The sequence below is a fragment of the Camelus dromedarius genome, chromosome 9 (genome assembly GCF_036321535.1).
Source record: "Camelus dromedarius isolate mCamDro1 chromosome 9, mCamDro1.pat, whole genome shotgun sequence".
NCBI classification, from domain to species: domain Eukaryota; kingdom Metazoa; phylum Chordata; class Mammalia; order Artiodactyla; family Camelidae; genus Camelus; species Camelus dromedarius.
Genome location: NC_087444.1, coordinates 37,955,097 through 37,974,163, shown reverse-complemented (window position 1 = coordinate 37,974,163; position 19,067 = coordinate 37,955,097). Strand labels below are relative to the sequence as shown.

The window sequence follows — 19,067 nt, the reverse complement described above, 5'->3', positions numbered from 1 at the left end:
ATGACCCTTCATTGCTGTCCTGCTCTAAGGCACAGGGTCCAGGACTTTCTCCCTGCACATCTGATGCGGGCTGCCCCAGGGAAGGCGTTCTGAGCTTGGGTGAGGCAACTCTTCAGCAGGAGGCAAAGCCTGCAGAGGCACTCAGCTGCGCACTGTCAGCCACCAATACCACCAGCAGCTGACGGGGTGAGGCGGCGAGAGCTGAGTCCCGAGAAGGGAATCTGGGTGCTGTGTCACAGCATCCCCCGCCAAAGGAAGCTGACGTTGGTTGAGACGCTACAGGTTCCAATTATGTATGCTATCATTTTACTTATCTACCGATGTACAACCGTCCCAAAGCTTCGCCTAACACAAACAGCAACAGATAATGTCTATTTTGCTCACGAATCTGCAAACTGGGCTGGGCTCAGCTGGGCAGTTCTTCTGCCGGTCTTGCTGGTGATCACTCCCTGGGTTGTATTCTGCTGCCGGAAAAGCTGTGGCAGCTGGGTTCCTCTTGCTCTCTCCAGGGAGTCCAAGGACTTCTTCTCGATGTGGCCTCATCAATTCCAGGTGACCTCTCTGTATGGTCTTTCCAGCAAGGCAACTCGTTTTCTTACGTGGAGACTCAGGGACAGTTCCCTGTCTAAGCCTTAAAGGGGAGGGTTTCTCAGCCTTGGCACTCTTGACGGTTGGGGTTGGATAATTCTTTTTGGGGAGCAGGGTGGCTGACACCTGTCCTGTGCACTGCACAACGTTCAGCACCATCCCTGGTCTCCACTCACTCGAGGCCAGTAGCTCTCCTCCAGTTGGGACAATAAAAAGTGTCTCTAGACATTGCCCTTGGGGAGCAAAACAAGCTCCTGTTGGGAATCACAGTTTTAGAAAAACTAGCAGTTTACACTTTAGTGCTCTTGGAAGTCCTATCATGTTCTGTTGGTTAAAATAACCCATAAACACAGCCCAAAGTGTGTGGGTACCAGGAGATACAGTTCACGAGGGGCCACCCATGGAACAGACTGCCATGACTCCAGGAGGTTCCTGTTAATATTTCCATATTCTAATATGAAACTAAGGCTTATTCCCTCAGAGTCACACAGAAAGTCACTAAGGTCCAAGCCCAGGTCCAAGCCCAGGTCTGCCTGACACCAAAGCTCACACTGTCCCCACCACCTTGGACTGCCTAGAGCAGGCTTCAGAGGGTGACTCTTAGACATGAACTACTCCCCATCTCCTAAAGGAACACGCTAGAGGGAAGAGTGAGGTTTTTCTGGGGTTTAGCTATGGTTAATGAAGAAAACATTAATCACCTGAAGTGCTACTTTGGAGTCATGAAACTGAAATGAAGCACGACGTGAAATGTTCATTTATTTCTGAGGGGTTTATTTTGTTAACATTCAATCATTCAATCTTCTTTGCCTTAGTTATCAAGTTTGAGGGAAAGACACTTTTCTAATGAGTAAAACTGTATCCTGAGTGATACAAATAACAGCCTCCTTCTCTTGAAGCTGCAGGGGGTGGGGGTTGCCAGGTCATCTCCCTGACACCCTGCCCGCCAGGGCAGCGTCTCTTCGAGTGTGGTCTGCGCCGGTGCTCCCCACTGCTCCAAGACCCCAGCTCCTGCCAGGGCATGAAGTGCCCAGACTTAAAGCTTAGCTCCACCACCCACTGGTGACAGGGCTTCCGATGAGCCTTTTAAATGCCCAGAGCCTCAGTTTCCTTGTCCGTAGTCGGGTGAAGTAACTCCTACCCTGGAGGATCTGTGTTCAGAAAATGAAATGACACGTAGGCAGATGATCCCTTTTCCCCGTCCTTTCCTGAGAAAGAAGGAACCACAACAGATGCAATACATGCAACAAAGAGAAGGTCTTTCTGACTTGAGGGCGGATCAACCTAAGTCTCTTCTATGTCAGACAGGAAGCCCAGGGTAGACAAGGAAGCCACCAGTGGATTTGGGCAGTCTACTGTCACCAGAATGTATAGACCTCATGTCATCTGCCCTCCCACCCATTAAGGGTGCAGACACAGAGGGCAAAAATGAAGCATGAATAATGTTCCTCCTCCGTTCCTCTCCCACCTTACCAAACCGGAAATGGAAACTGAAGAGAAAAGAAAGAACAGAATGAAGACCATCCATCATTAGACACCGTCATCACTACCTCCCAAGTACTTCTCAAAACATGGCCTGCGGGTTCTTCTCCAGCTTGTGTTCATCACATTTATTACAGAGAAAACTTTCAAGTCCTGATTAGCTGAATGTTCTATTTAACAGAAAGGCACCAGATTCTGCAGGCATGGAATTACAGTTTTCAATGTTGGAACATGGCAACAGGTGTTTTGAACAAAGTTTCAGTCAAATACAATTTAATATTTATCTGAGTGATTGTAAAGTATGGTAGGGTTTTGTGTTGCCTCAAGGAAATAATAAACGTCCGTTGTCTAAAACTTCAGGGTAAAATGTAGATGACTGGAGTTTTCTCATTTATATGGTGAAAATGGCATGGACTTCCTTCAACTGATCTGGGTTGAATCCTGGCTCTAGACATTACTAGCTGGCTATACTTGGGCAGGATAATTTCTATAAGTCTTGGTTTTTTCATCTGTAAACTTAATGTAATGGTATTGCCTTCAGGAAACAATATGATCATGGTTATAAAGCCCTCAGTCAAATCAACTTTATTTTGCCCATTCTCTTCTTTTGGATTCTATTTCAGCTGCAGGAAAAATAAACATGCCCAGACAGAGCCAGGAAAAACTACAGAACACCTAACTGTCCTCACAGAGGAGATGCTGGCAGAGCAAGTGATGGAGGGTTAGAGTGTATAGAGGAAGGCGATTTGCGAGTCCACAGGGCACACACCCCAGCTCATCTAATCATCACGGCCATCCTGCGGTTGTGAATGAAGGCTGATTCGAGAAGCCCATCCGGGATGCTAACCTAACTTAGGAGTGAAGTTTCCCAAGCCCACTCCAGGGATGCCGGCCATCTGGATGAGAGAGTCCTGCAGTTGGAAAGTCACAGGTGTATCTCCAGGGCTGTGGGCAAAGTGCTCACAGATCAGCCCTGGAGGGCCGTCCTGCAGTGAGTCAGGAAAGGACATTATGAAACTCTTCCCTGAGCCTCCTCTGCAGGCCCAGAGACACACGAGGGCTCTTCTCTGCCAGCAGTCACCCTTGGGCATCTAAAAGCACAACTGCTTTCATCCAAGAGGTTTTGCCTAATCACTGATCCGATTTTCACTCGGCTAATTGTTTCCAAAAGACAGCTAAAGGCTCTCTTTCAGTTGCTGGCTGATCGTCTCATTATTAACGTGCCTGGATTTCACATGGTCACTTGATGACAGATCTTGGCTTGGACAGATGGACTCTCCCTGAGGAGCCCCTTGCCTGTGCATCACCACCTGAAGGGTTTTTCTATGATGAGTAGCTCTTGCAAGACGGGGTCGGCTATCAGGGGACACCAAGGAAGAAAAAGTTGTCTTCAAGTGTGACCAGAAAAGCTCAATGACATCAGTGATGCACGAAACACTCTGGCGGGAGGAAATAGGTATGTGCTAGGAAGTGCTGGGGCAGCCCCCTGCGGCCCAGATAAGCCGTAAAGGAAAGGTTAGCAGGACATGCGGCTTCTCAAGAGCCAGAGGTAACGAAGCCCTTTTGGGGGGAAGACTTGCTCAGCTGTGACCGCTCTGTCTGCATCGGCTCTATGTGGGATGCTTTCTGTTGTTGCACTTGCCTGGGGACTGGGATGGTGTGGGTGCTGAGGGCAACACGGGTCCCCCAGCACTGACAGAGAGGATCTGGAAAGACCAGAGAAAGCCAGTCTGTGTCCTGCCAGGGAAACATCTCATTTTACAGTCAAGTCGGAGAGTCAAAGATCAGGGAGAAATGGGGTTTTCAATCTGTTGAATCTGTCTGCAGCCCCCCACCTTGAAGATGAGGCAGTGGTGGATGGATGGGTGGGGCGTGGACTTGGACTGCAGAGGTTCCATTCTGCCTCTGCCTCCTGCTTTTGTGTGATCTTGGGTCTCTGTCTCATCACACTGAAAAGGGGACAAGACTACTAATCTCGTAGGGTGGCTGTGAGGTTAAATGGAAGGGCTTGTATAAAAGATACGATACATAATGGAAATGATTACTTCCTGTGCTCTCTAATGTCCTTCCTCTGTTTCCAAAGCTTTACCAACCATGGGTCATTCCCCACTAAAATTCAATCTCCCTTCCTCCCTAATTAAGAGAACCCTGATTCTGTGTAAGGGCAGCCGTGAGCCAAACTGAAGGACTGAATCTAGCAGCCTGCCTTGGGTAGAGGTGGCCAGTGAGACACAGTTACCCAGTGGGGCTTCAGGGAGCACCTCCTTCTATTCCTGCCCGACCTAGTCTCCCACTCAGGAACCGTGGCCCGAGCTCAGGCAGGGCTGGAACACACCTGGTGCCCAAGAGCTGTTTTCTGACTAAACAGAAGGAAATAGAACAACACTAGAGAGCTGACATTCGCAAGTGCTCACGCTGTACCTGTAAGTGTGCTAAGCTCTCTCTACTTGTTTTATTTCACTTAATCCTCAAAAAGACCCCATGAGATATTTTCCACTACCAACTTCTGTTTACATATTAGAAACCCAACATAGAGGACTTCGTGAGTAAGTACAGGTAGACACACAAGCGAATGAACGAATGAGTGAGTGAGCGAATGAATGACAGGGTCTGCTGGAATTTAGGGAGGAGCATCAGAGGTGGAGGGTAGGTGGCATTCTTCTATTGCAGCTGTAACAAATAATCGCAAATATGGTAGCTTCCAACAATACAGATTTATCATCTTGCAGTTCTGTGGATGAGAGGCCCAGCTCAGGTCTCACTGGGCTAAAATCAAGTTGGTGGCGGGGCTATGTTCCTTTCTGGAGGCTCTGCAGGAGAAATTGTTCCCTTGCCTCCTGCAGCAACATTGGGCCAACTCCCTCTCCTGCTGCACACTGCCATCTCTGCTCTGCCTTCCACTTTGCAGGACCCTTGAGATTACGTTGGGCCCACCCAGATAACCCAGGATTACCTCCCTCATTTAAGGACAGCTGACTAGCAATCATAACTCCATTTGCAACTTAAATTCCCCTTGCCCTGTGAGGTTTCATCTTTATGGTTTCCAAGCATTAGCCCATGGACCCCTTTGGGGACCATTATTCTGCCTACCATAGCAGGCTCTACAGGAGTTTTCCTCAGTGTTTACAGGCATGTTTTTGCCACAGGAGAAGCTGCAGCCTGTACCTAACTCCACGGCGGGATGTCAGGTCTCAGTTTAGGGATTATTGGAAGATGAGACCAATTTGGTTCATTTTCCTGGCATGGTCGTGGGGGTGCAGCTGTGGTCACAGAGTCTCATCCTGTCACCTTCTGTGGTAGACTCCCGGTCAGTCCTCTGGGGGAAGGACGAGGGTAACACTGGCCAGTCACACCCAATAACCATCTGTGGGTCACAGGGCTTTCCTCATTTTGTAGCCAGTGACTGCTGGCCATGTGGAACTGGTTTTCAGGAAATTAAGAATAAAAAAGGGAGGGGACTTGCCTTTGTTGAGCCAAGGTCAGTCTCTTCATATTTTTTTTCATATCCTTATCTTTAATCAGTCATAAGATTCAGTAGGACACAGATGCCCTGAGAGGGAGGGCAACTAGCCCCAGGTGGCCCAGCTACTGGGTGACAAAATGAAAACTGGGATCTGGGGTCTTCTACCCATGCTGTCCCTGAGCAAGTCTGACTGTTCACCCACCAGTCAGTCCCATGGCCAGACCGTTCTTGGGGCCATTGATCCAATGTCTTTCGTGCCCAACCAACCTCTTCTTGCCTCTCTATCCTCATATCTTCCTATCAAAATTCATGCTTCTCCAGGAGGCAGCCTCCCACTACACCACCCGAGTCGCCCATTTTGGCTTTTGTCCTTACTTTGTCCAGGTCAGCCATTCCACGCCAACTAGCATCTGTTATGTCCAGGATGGGTCTCTCTCCCTTGACCTTGGACTCCCGAAACACAATTCCATTTTAACTGTTTCTAGTTTACCACCAATACTTTGGCATCCGCCATCATATCTTTCCCACCGTGGACTGCCTCTAAAACTTTGTCGCTTAAAAGACAATGGGATGCTTTGAGTTGACCCCAGTCAACAAATATTTCCTTTTAATATTTCACCTTAGCACAGCAGCCTCAGAGCAAAGCAGTTGCCTTTCCACTAATACTTCAATGATAAAAAAAATAATCCTCAACACTGTCTTAGAAACTACCGCGTCCTTCCTCAAGTCCCTGTCTGGGAATGCTTTGCAAGAAATGCCTCCTTACTCTTCAACCAAACAGCAGAAGGTGAATTCGTTGGCCCTTGAGCCATCACTGGTGTTTCCGCAAGGTGAACACAAAGCCAAGCACGTCCATTAGGCTGAGAGGGGGATGCCCCCACCCCCACTCCCGGGCTCCGTCCACCGAAACCAAGGAGCAGATGGAGGGTTTATGCCTAGCTGGGCATTGCTAAACACTACTGTTTGAACAGAAACGCTCCTAGGTCAAATCTCAGAGATAAGTAGGTAATTACAATTAATCCTTCCTAATTGCCATCCTTCTGCCCAGGGTCCTGGAAACACCTCACTCATTCTTTCCAGGGTCCTGAGAGGTGGGCGAGGGCCTCCGTGCTGCCTGCGGAGCTCTTGGGGTGAAGGGCCTGTGTCCCCATTTTGTGGATGCAGAGACTGAGAACAAACAAAGCCCATGTTTCCAGAGTTGCTGGGGTGGTGGGAATATCTGTTTGCAGCCACATTTCTCTATTTTTCAGGAAAGTAAGAGATGAGGAAAAGATGCCTGTGGACTGGTGAGCATCAAACAAATCTGAAAGACTCTGTCCATCCCCATCTGAACCTACTTTTGGATGCTATACTTAGCACCTGCGGTAGACCAGGAACTGATCTGGACCTTTCCACATCACGTCATTTAATCTCTACAACAACCCTGTACATTAAAAATTCCACTTTAGAGCTGACAAATCTCAGACTCAGAGAAGTGAAGTGACTTGCTCAAAGCCTGCCAGGTAGCAGGAGACAAAACACTAAAATTTGAATAGTTTATTCATTTATTTTGATTCCTTCTTCAACAGGTATTCATCAGAGAGCTACAACAGATATGTAATACAGAGTTACAGGCACTGAGTCCATAGACAAACCAGGCCACCGGGAGAAGCCAAAGTCCCTGCAGGGCTGGGCTGTCATCTGAAATTGGCCTAGATGTCCTAACCAGACGGGACATGCTGAGTAGCTGGGGCCGGGTCCAAGGAGGAATTCATGCCCTGGAAAAATCTGTCTCTCCTGGCATTTTCCTCCTTCTCAAGGCAAAGGTAATTGCAGGATCACTAAACACAATTTCACAACAAGAGCTCCCATTTTTCCCAAGTCTGGGAGAAATGCCCCAGCCCAGCATGCCAGTTTACAGCCACTTCAAATGTGGCAGAACAGAACGGAGCAGAGATGCCTGGAACTCAGTCGGCCAAGGTGAGCAGACTGAGCTCTGGACTTCAAGTGCAATTCCTGGGTTCAAGCACTCACCCTGACACCTCCCAGCTTTGCATGTCATGTCATCTCCCAGAGCCTCGTCTCCCATAAAGCTAAATAGTAACTCCTTCTTGCTGACTTACGGTGGAAATCAAAGGAGGGAACAGCTAGCACATACGATGTGCTTTAAAAAACATTAGAGAACAGACCCACCATGGCTGGTGGGACAGTGGAAGAAGGTTGCAGGGGAAACCAAAACAAAGCCATGTTCCCCGGGTGGGAGCCTCAAGAAGGCAGAGGCTGCATCTGTTCCCCAGTGCCTAGGACAGAGACTGTCATATACTAGGCATTTTAATAAATATTTATGAGTGTAGCCGTGAATGAATGTTGGTACAAGAAGAGGTCAATGGCGGACAAGCCACGGGGCACAGCCTGAATTCTGGGGGCCATGGGTCTCGTGTCCACACCTGACGGTAGTGAGAGAAATGGAATCTTCCTCCCAGGCCCAGTTCCTGGAAGAGGGCAGAGACTTGATCTCAAACAGGAAGGAAGAGCTTGACTTCTCGCTGTGGGCCATGTGACTTGGCAAGACTCGTGGCTGGGAGGCGCTGCGGAGTGCCCTGGGGTTCCTCGCTGTCCTAGCCGAGTCTGCCAGATCGGGGACCATTTCAGGCATGCCCCATGGTTAGAATCATTTTCTCCAGAATCTCTGGACCAATTTGGCAGAAAGACAATGACACCAAAGCCAATCCCGGGTCCCAGAAATACAAACAAAGGTGTTACCCAGAGGAACAGAGTGGATCTGGATTCCCAACAGCTGGGGCTGAGACCACTGTCCGGTTCCTCGCCTTTACCCGAATGGCCTCAGAACTTGGCAGGCGGGGTGAGGGAGGCCAGCCTGGCCCTTCCCAGCCATGCACTCGGGCCAGGGCTCCGTGGCCTGTCTCCAACACCACCTGCCTCTGCCTGAGCTCCCGTCGGTGTCTGAAATACCACCGTGATCCAGTATGAGTCTTGGCAGATGACAATTAATTAATTAATCAGTTCTACTCTATCAGCAAGTGCAGACTAGGAATGTTAAATCAACAAATTAAAGGCCATGCGGCACTAAAGCTCAGCCCAGCGAAATCATAATGAGGCAAAGTTAACTGTTCTGAACAGGAGGAGGAGAAAGCACATTATAAGACAAAGGCAGAGAGGATCCTGCTGCGGGGACCCTCTTACCTGGGGAAGTGGTGGAACCACAAGTACGGCCGAGAGAACGGGGCTCTGCCGCCACACAGAGGGGACTGGAAGCCCAGCTCGGCTCTTAGCAGAAGTCCCTCAACTGCTTTGCGCTTCAGTTTCCTAACTTATCAGGAGGAAGTGGAAGGGAGGAGCAGTTCTCTCCATCAGCCCTGCCTGTATCAGCTCTCACTCTCTGATGCGACTCCCCCACACTGCAGGAGCATGGCTCGGCTCAGGGAGGCCGGTGTACAGAGGGGCTGATGCCCTGGGATGACTGCTCCACCACAATGAGTACGAGCTGGTGGGTCAAGGCTCCGGCTCCTCAGCTTTCAGTGGGACAGCCCCCAAGTCTCCCAGAGGCCACGCTATGCTTGAGCCCCCAGGTCCAGAGCCTACTGGTTCACGAAAACAATGTTTTCCTCCATCCTGCCCTCCCCTACCTCACCAGTCACCCACTGGTGCATCCCTGCTTGCCTGCCAAGCCAACCACTGACAATCAAAATCTGGTGCTGAGAAATCCTACTCCTGGGCCTGTATCTGGAGGGAACTCAAATTTAAAAAGATACATGGTCCCCAGTGTTCATAGCAGCACTGTACACAATAGCCAAGACATGGAAGCAACCTAAATGTCCATCAACAGATGACTGGATAAAGACGTTGTGGTGTGTGTGTATATATATATATATATATATATATATACACACACAATGGAATACTACTCAGCCATAAAAAGAATAAAATAATGCCATTTGCAGCAACATGGATGGATCTGGAGATCATCATTCTAAGTGAAGCAAGCCAGAGAAAGAAAAATACATTACTGTATCACTCATATGTGGAATCTAAGGAAAAAGAGTGAAGAAGACACTAATGAACTTATCTACAGTATACAAACAGACTCACAGACATAGTAAACAAACTTATGGTTACCAGGGGGCAAAGGGGTGAGAAGGGATAAATTGGGAGATCAAGATTTACAAATATTAACTACTTATGTAAAATAGATAAAAATAAACTTCTGTATAGCACAGGGAACTATATTTAATAACTTGTAGCAACCTATAATGAAAAAGAATATGAAAACAAATATATGTATGGATACGTATGACTGAAATATGCTGTACACCAGAAACTGACACACTGTAACTGACTATACTTCAATTAAAAATAAAAAATCTGCTGCTGGGAGAACCCAGCCTGAGATACATTCCTTAGACAGATTTGGGAGTTATTTTCAAATGTTCAGCCCCTTCCTCTTTCAGCTACTTTGTAATCCCAATTTGTGGTGGCCATAGGGGTTTAACCTTCCCAGAGGATGACGGGCCCATCTGTCCCACTGGGAGCACAGCTTGGGAGAGCTCGCCTTTATGGCTGCTCATTTGTTCAACAAATATATAGCGAGAGCTGCCATGCACCAAGGCCTGGTCCAGAGGCCAGGGATCCAGCTGTGAGCAATGCAGACAGGCATCACTGGATTGATACGAGGCACAAACATCCAACCAGTTGTGACTCTGAGACAGGGAGAAGGCACTGTCACAGCACAGGACCAGACAGCTGCCTTGGGGTTCGGGGCCCGCCTGCAAGATGTGAAGCCAGACACCCCCTGGCATGATCCTCATCAGCCTCCTTGGCTGCAAAGTGAAGATGTGGAGACCCTGACTGAAAATCAGCCAAGAGCTCTGGAATCGTTAAGAAGCTGTCTCAACCATTCTCTCCGAATCTGTGGTTACTCATCCAGGAATTGATATCTGGGCAATCTTCCAGCATCGCTGTTGGATGATAATGTTCTTTCCCAGGGCTTTATCTACACAGATCAGCATCTGTGGCTGTCAGAAAAGGTCTCTATTTCTCCTCTGCCATGGTCTCTGTTCAGAACCTGCGTGCAGCCCCCAGGGAAGGCCCTTCACTCACACCTGGGACAGCAGTATCTCCGTGCTCCCCAAAGACACCATCATGCAGGCATCTGGTCGGGATTTTCCCACCTCTTCCGAATGGAATCCCCCAGCCCCAGTTTCTAGCATGAAGAGCAGATAGTGCATCTGAAAGTCAATGAGAAAAGCCCTAGAAAATGTTCTAGAACTTGGAGAAGAGGGACCCAGAGGACAAGAGTTCTACCATGGGTCAGTCACAGAGGTGGTCTCACACTCTCCCCCACCTGGGTGTCCTTGAGAGGACACAGGGAGGGTCCCAGCCATGCTCAAACCAAGGAGACGGTGATTATCTCAGGGAAGTGCTTCCAATGAGGGCCCTTCTAATGGTGATGGGTTTTCCCTGCCCATTAGAGGTGAAGAGTTTAAGTGACAAACGGTGGTGGGCAGTTCCATTATAACTGTACACAGATCTGTCTGGCAAAGAAAACTAATGTGTTCCTCTCCTGCCCGCCCCACCCCCCCACACACACACTCACACACAACACACACACATATACACCCCCACACACATACACACCACACACGCATTTACCCTGTTTGCACTGCGCTAACACCCCTATCACTGCAGTGATTTCAGAACACCAGAGCTCTCTATGTCACATGATGGCTGTGGGATGGTCTCTGTATCACCCACCAGGATCTCCTGGATTCCTACTACCCTCAGGAAACCTTTCCAGCCAGAGTCTGGATACTGCACTCAGCTAGCCCCGAATAGAACTAGTAATACAAATAATAATACTAACAACCATCATTATTTATTCGTGACTTAGCTTGTGTCAGGCCCTGTGCTGAGTGTTTTATGTACATTAATCTGGGAGTTACCAAATGGCCTGAACCCATCCAGCCCCAACTCTACCACCTCTTTATGTAAATAAAGGTTCACCGAAACAGCTGCACCCATTGGCTTCTGCATTCTCTACGGCTGCTTTAGTGCTACAATGGCAGGGTGAGTAATTGAGACTGAAGCCGTATGGCCCATGAGGCCTAAAATATTTCCTCTGTAGCATTCTATGGAAATATTTTGCCGACCCGTGCATTAACTCATCTGACCCTTTACCAAAGCCCTTGACCTGAGGATGGTTGTAAACGTCTTTTATAGAAAAAGAAACAGGGATTCAGAGATGTTAAGTACTTCACCCAAGGACACACAGCTTACAAAGACATAAATGGGACTGAAGTCCAGGATTTGAGGGTGCAAGTCCTGGCCTCCAGTGATCTACCCACAATTTCTTGTGAAAGTGAATCAGAAACGATCCCACTGAAGCCTTCGCCAACAGGAGGGCTGGGAAGGTGGGAGCACGATTAGGGGCCGCAGATGAATAAGTTAACCAGTAGCCCCGGCAGCAGCAGGGCCCAGGGGCTCACAAGTGTTCTGAATCTGAAAGGGATCTGCTCCTTCCTCTCTCCATCTCTGTGAACGCTGAGTGGCCTGCGTCTGCTGGACGTGTAACAAGGCTCAGCATCACACAGAGCAACTGCATGGAGGTCGCAGGCCTCGTACCAGAGCCTGGTGAACAGGAGATACTTAAACTTATTTGCAAAGGTCACTCTTACTCTTCTTAAGTCTCTTTTCCATATTGGATGAAGAATGGGGCAACATTGTAACAGTCCTAGAATTTCACAATTTCAAACACGTCTTAGTAGCTAAGAAGCTGCCCTCCCTCTGGGAGCCCCAACCCCTGACAAAATCCCCTAACTTAGCTTGTCCTGGCTCTTCTGGGCCCAACCCAGGACCCCAGGCTAGGCATCCCTATGTGTTTCCACTGCCCCTTCATAGGACCCCTCCCCACCAGGGAGGCACCTTCAGCTGCCTTCAAAGCCTGCAGAGTTTGTGCACACACACATGCCCCAGACCTCTCCAGAGAATCTGCATCACCAGGTGTGACATGGAGCTCAGGGTCTGTTAGAGCCCCATCAGGACAGGGAAGCCCAAGGACTAGCGCTCTGGTCCCTTGTGCCTCAGCACATTCCCCGGGTACTGAGGGCAGCTCTGCAAACCCCGGGTTGCCTGGAGGGTCCCCTTAGTGTTGCTGGTACTCCCCTTCCAACAGTCAAAGATGTGTCACATCTCCAGGACCACGAAAGCTTCTGTTTGGAAATTTCCTCTAGTCGGAAAAAAATCACAGCTAAGCAGGTTGGTTGCACAGATACTAATTAGTAGAACGAAAACCCAGCATTAAAAAGATAACCTTACAGTCTAGGAAGTTTGCCAGAATCTCCCTCAGTCCGCTCAAGTTGTCATTATTTAACTCCTGCACCCACAGCTTCAGTAAAACCAACCATGATATTTAAATGGGTGATGGAAATACATTTTCCCTCCTGCAAAGTAACAGAATTTGGAAACCTGATGATGGAATTTGGGTGAAACTTTTATTTAAGAAAATGAGGAACTGATGATATGAAGCTATCAGTGATGACACAAAACTTGCAGTTGGATCAAAGTTCAAACTCAGGCCCTGGAAACTCTGAAATATCACTCTCTTGGGCAGGTCTCTCCATGTCCCCAACCCCAGTGTCCTCATTAATAAAATGAAGAGACAGATACCTGCCCCACCCACCCAGAGTGGTGAGAGGACAAAATACTTACGTAAAGCAACTGGGACACGGTCAGTCCTCGATAAACACTTACTTAGAATAAGACTGGCTGCCACGGAGAAGCCTGCAGCCCGACAGCAGGGGAAGAGTCCTGCACAGAGACCATGACCAAAGGCGGTAAGTCACGAGAAGAGTTCAGAAAGTCAGCAGCAGAAACAAGGGAAGAGGGAAGACATGAGGAAGAAGGACGTGTCTGGTCTTGGTCCGGGAGGGGACGCGGCAGGGATGCAACAGTTAAGGTCAGACCCTGGTAGAGGGACGGCGAAGGTGAACGGTGGGGAGCCAGCGGGCCCGGACTGAGCAACGGCGCTCACCCCGAGGTTTCAGCGACAGATGGAGAGACGGTGCCCACGGCGCATTCATTTCCCCACAAGGACAAAAAATAGCATCCTGGGGAACAGGAGAAAGGCTGAAGGTTTTATCTCTAAGGTCAGCTTGGAACTGAGGAGCTCTGACATTTTCACCTTCTGTGCCTCCAGCCAGGGGTGGGAGCACCCAAAAGTCTAGAGGCAGAAGGGCCAGGACAGAGGCTCGGAGAGCCAGCGAGCTGCCCGAGGCAACGAGCACGGCCCTGACGGGTGGGATTTTTACCAAGACCTTTGCTCAAAAACACCTAACAAGGAGAGAGCCAGCCAGCTGGTCTGACGCATAAAGTATTTCATTTTTCTACAGTGTATGCTATCCTCATCTGCTTTATGCAGAGGGAAACCCTAGGGGTATGGAGAATGGGTTTTTCTATAGTTTGGGATTGCTCACTATTTTCTAAGATGAGCTGCCTCAGCCGTTGCATGAAAAAGAACCTGTTGCCAGAGAGGAGGCTGTGACCAGAGGCGCACTTGACCCAGTGTCTCCAAACCAGGCCGGGAGCTCCTCAGGACACCAGCATTCTGCCAGACGGTCTAGATAAAAAGCTCTGAGGTCAAGTCTTTGGAAAAGGCTCAGCTGCACTTTCTTTGTGGCGGGACTTCAGAGAGGCTGAGATGCTGAAACACATGAAGTACGCGCAGAGAAGGGTACAGAATGCCATCCAAGTTCACAGCACTGTCATGCCGCCGCCCTGCCTTCTTCTCTAAGAGACCCTCTGAACAGCTCTGCTGCCCCCCAGGGGTCCACGGAACAGTTAGGATGGATGGAGATTGAGATATAAAGGCACGTAGCTCCCTTGTACACGGGGGCCAACCTGGGCAGGTGTGCACACCTGTGCGCCTGTAGCAGACTAAGCCTGGGCCTCCTCCAGCCTGTCTCCCCCCAATCAGGCTATCCCTCTCTGCCTTCTGGAGAACAGATATTCACAGCAGCCTCCCATGTACACAGTCCTGAGCTTCCTCATTTCATTCAATTCTCACAGTATCCCTTCCCATGTCAACCATGTGACGTAGTTACCGCCAATGTCACCGTATAAAAGAGGAAAGCAAGGCAGCTCATGGAGGGGAGGAATGCTTTCCGAGGTCCCACCATTGGAAAAGGAAGAACTAGGGTTTGAACCACCTCTGCCACTTCCAGGTAGGCATTTCAACCCTAAGCCAAGGAGAGACCCAGGGATAATGTGCAGTTTCTCTGCAGGTGAGAAGAGAAAATGTAGGCTGCAGAGGTCAGGCCCTTGAGTGGAAAAGCCAGAACTCAAACCACAGCAGCCTCTGGCTGTCTGCCCACCAGCTGACCACATAGGAGCAGGTCAGGTGGGCCTGGGGGTAGAAGCCTGCAAAGCCAACAGGTTCCACATTGCAGAGCTGTATTGCTGGGGTCTCTATAACCTCTCCAGGCGCTCTGAGGCCTGTCAGTGACCTCCAGCGGGTTCCTGGTGCTCAGCGTGAGTTATCAGATAATTGATTATGTGGAACAGCGGGAAAAAACATGGGTTTATTTTCTCTTGACATCATCATTTCATCCTCTCCTACTTCCTCCTTTGTCTCTGGTGTATGGACCAGACTCTGGAACCTTCTATTTTAGAAATGAGGGAGGTGGAGGCAGGGGGACAGTATGCTGGACTGTTCCACACTGTCTTCATCTCTGAGTCTTTTCTTTCTGCCTCCACCACCTCACACCCCAGGTCTGAGCCAAACTTCAAGTCCCAACCCTTCACCAGCTGCTGTGTGGTCTTGGTCACATCCTTGACCTCTCTGAGCCTGTGTCCTCACTTGCTGTTGCAGGCAAAATAATTATCTCCCAAAGACGTCCCCATCCTAACCTTGAAACCTACAAACATAGCACCTTACACATCAAAAGAGACTCTGCAGATTTAATTGAGTGTCTTGAGACTGGGAAATTATCCTGGATTATCTGGGGGTCGGGTGGGGTGGTGCTCAGTGTAATCACAAGAGAACATGAAAGAGAACCGGATATACGGCAGCAGCACGAGGACTTAGCCCAAAGTTGCTGGCTTTTAATGGAGGAGGGGGCCATGAGTGAAGGAAGATAGGCCACTTCTAGAAGCTAGAAAAGGCCAGGAAACAGATTCTCCCCGAGAGCCTCCAGAAGGAAGTCAGCCCTTGACTTTAGCCCAGTGAGAGACATACCTATAGAACTGCAAGATAATAAACTTGTGTCGTTTTAAGCCACTTAGTCAGGGGTAAGTTGTCACAGCAACAACAGGAAACTCATACACACGATGAGCAGGAGGGTCCCTCCAGTTAGAACAAGTCAAGTCAACTGGTGGCATGACCCCAATGCAGCAGGAGCGTCCCACAGCCGCTGTGCTCCCAGGACCCTCTGCCAGTGGTCACATCCTCCATGTGGCTCTGTGACCCTCCGGGATCTCAACGGTCCTTCGGGAGCCACAGCACCTGGAATTCGGCTCATCTGTTGTCCAGGGGCTGCAGTCACAGAAAACTGGTGGAACATCGACTAAAAACAACGTCTTTTCAATAAATATTTACTGAGTATCTACCCAGTGCCCAGCATCTCATTAGGCAATTTCACACACTTTATTTCACCATTTCCCTCATTCACTGCAGGATACCTAATTACTATCATTCTCATGTTATAGCTGAAGAATCAAATAGACAGCTTAAGCACCCTGACCAAAGTTACACAGACAGCAAATAGCACAACTTGAGCTTGAGCCAAGTTTTTCCAGCTGCAAATCCCATGCTCTGTGAAGAAGGGATGCTATCCAGGTCCATTTAGGGTTGACATAAACACATAGTAGTCAGATAAGCCGAAAAGCATACACCACTTGCAATTCATTTAAAAGCCACAGGTAAAATAGTGAAGTGCCTGGCATGTAGTAGGTGTTCAATAGGAACAAATTGACTTTTTAATAAAAAAGTAAATGCACGTGGATCAAAGAGAACATTCACTGTTTTCCCATTGTTCATCTCAGAGATGAGGAAACTTGCAGAAAAGAGTCAAGGAGTTCAAAATTGCACAACAGTAATCCAGCTTACAAGCGTCCGTGGATGCAGAGGGGAGTTAGAGTCAGGCATCATTCTGTGTTCAAGGTTAAAGGAGGGGAGGAGGGTGACACTGTAAGACTCAACCAAGAGAGAGAGAAAATGAGATAAGGCAGAGGAGGTTCTCAAAGAGTCAATTACAGAGACTGACAAGGCCATGGAGAGGGTCACCTGAAGAGAAGGCTGTCATGACAATTCGCTTTTGGATGTCAGTCACCAGAGCTCCTGCTCCTTCCAGGAAACCAGGGTGCAGGGACAGAGGCAGCATGCTGTCCCCACACCCCTCTTCCAGACTTGGCCTGAAGAAGGAGGACTTGTAGATTGAATTGTGTCCCCCCCGCAAATCCATACCCTGAAGTCCTAACCCCTGAGCCTCAGAATATGAGCTTACACAGAGATACGGTTTTTACAGAGGTGGCCAAGTTAAAGTGAGGTCGTGAGGGTGGCCCTCACCCCATCTGACTGGTGTCCTTATAGGAAGGGAAGTCCTGGACACCAAGTGTAGAGGGAAGATGGCGTGAAGGGACACAGAGAGAAGGTGCCCACCTACTACTCAAGGAGAGAGGCCTGAACAGATCCTTCCCTCCCCCCACCGAAGGAGGCAACCCTGCCCACCCCTAGATTTGGACTTCTGGCCCCTGGACCTGTGTGCTGGAAGGTTTCCGTGAATTCACCCAGTCTGGGGCAGCTCCAGCAAGTTAATGCGAGGGCCTAAGTTGAAAGGGACAGGACGGAGAGATGGGGCGGAAGGACAGCAGCCGCAGTGGGAGAAGCTCCCCAGCGCAGCCAGACTGGGCAGCATCTGAAGGTTCCTCAGAGCCACATGGAGTCTGTTTCCACCCAGGTGGAGGCAGGGGGTGAGCAGCTAGAATGGGTCCTTGGAGGCCCCTCTTTGCCAGAGGAAGGAGACCCCAATCAGTGGTTAATGGACGGGCGAGCATGAGCTCAGCCCCCCGGGGAGCACACAGGCTGCCAGAGGCCACCGGGTCCTCTCACTTAGCCACATGGGTGGTCATTCACAAATCCACCCTGTGCCTCTGCACCCTCACCTGCCTCCCCTCAGCCGCCGCATGTCTGCACAGGACCAGGGCAGCTGTGGGCCCGCACCGCTTCAGAGGGACGGAGGCCCTCGGGTCTTCTCGTTCACCACAATGCTTTACAACAAAACTGTCACAGGCCGGCTGCTGCGAAGCAGAATCTGAGACAGAGATGAGGAAGCAGAAGGCTTATTATTAGGGAGTCCTCTTGGGCCCAACGCCCAAGGAAGGGAAGGGAAAGAAGCGGGACTGGGCAGAGGGAGGTGAGATGCGGTGGGGTCCCGAAGGACGGCTTGGCCACCTCCACAGGGCGTTCTGAAGGGAAGAGGACCCTGCACAGCGGTCCTGAGTTGGAGTGAGAGGGCCAGGCCTGCAGACCCCCACAGCAGTCAGCACAGGAGGTGGGCCACTCTAAAAAGAGGGCAAGACTTTGGGGAGGGAGCTCTCTGCAGCTGAGGAAATCCCTGCGGCAGGGGGCTCCAAGTGAGACAGCGCCAAGCCCACATGGATATATGAAGTTGAGGCTGTACAAGGTTTCTGCAGACCTCGTCCCCACGGTATGTCAAGGAGTGCCTGGGCTCACCAGGACGCTGCAAAGCCCAAACTTCTGGAGCCATCCAGGCGCTCTCAGATGGATGGCATCCTCAGCCACCCGTTATCTCTCAACCCTGTGCCCAGTGAGGAAGCCTGATTAGCTTAACTAAAGGAGCTGAGTGTACCATCAGATGCGGTGTGCTCCCAGAAGCTCTACTCTGCTGTTTAATTTCCCACAGTGTGAGGGTCCCAGGAGTTGGAGGTGGGGAGAGAGACAGCAGTAGTAATCTGGATCTGACCTGGGCTTGCTTTCCTCCGAGTCAGGTTTCCAAGGAGAGAGCATCTTTAACCACCCCTTGGTGCAGAACCCACTTCCCAGTTCAACGCCGCTGTGCAGAACAAAGTTGTCTGTGATGGTGGCAGCTGCCAACCCCATTATGGTTCTATCACCTGGTTCTCAGTAACTGGGCACAGCTGAGCACGAGGTTCTCACCTCAGCATCTCAGGGATGAGCCTCCATCCCAGCCAAGATGGGAGCCCTGTGCTTGAGGCCTCTCAACAGCAGTGGGAATCCTAAGCCAGTCCTGCTAAAGGAGGCACCCTGAGCATGGAACACAACTCTCTTAATCAGGATTTACTGGCACAGAAATCCACACTGTGCTAAAAAATGCAGCTTTTTAAAAAAATTGAAGTATAATCAGTTTAAAATGTTGTGTCAAATTCTGGTGTACAGCATAATGTTTCAGTCATATATATACACACACACACACACATATATTTCTTTTCATGTCCTTTTTCCTTATAGGTTACAAGATATTGAATATAGCTCCCTGTGCTATACATTATGAACTTGTTGTTT

The 19,067-nt window shown here is 49.6% G+C and overlaps 1 long non-coding RNA gene across 1 annotated transcript in view; it reads right to left on the bottom strand.

Moving 5' to 3' along the window:
- LOC105093786 (uncharacterized) overlaps positions 1 to 19,067 on the bottom strand; it is a 463,250-nt gene that overhangs the window by 155,047 nt on the left and 289,136 nt on the right. The window lies entirely within an intron of this gene.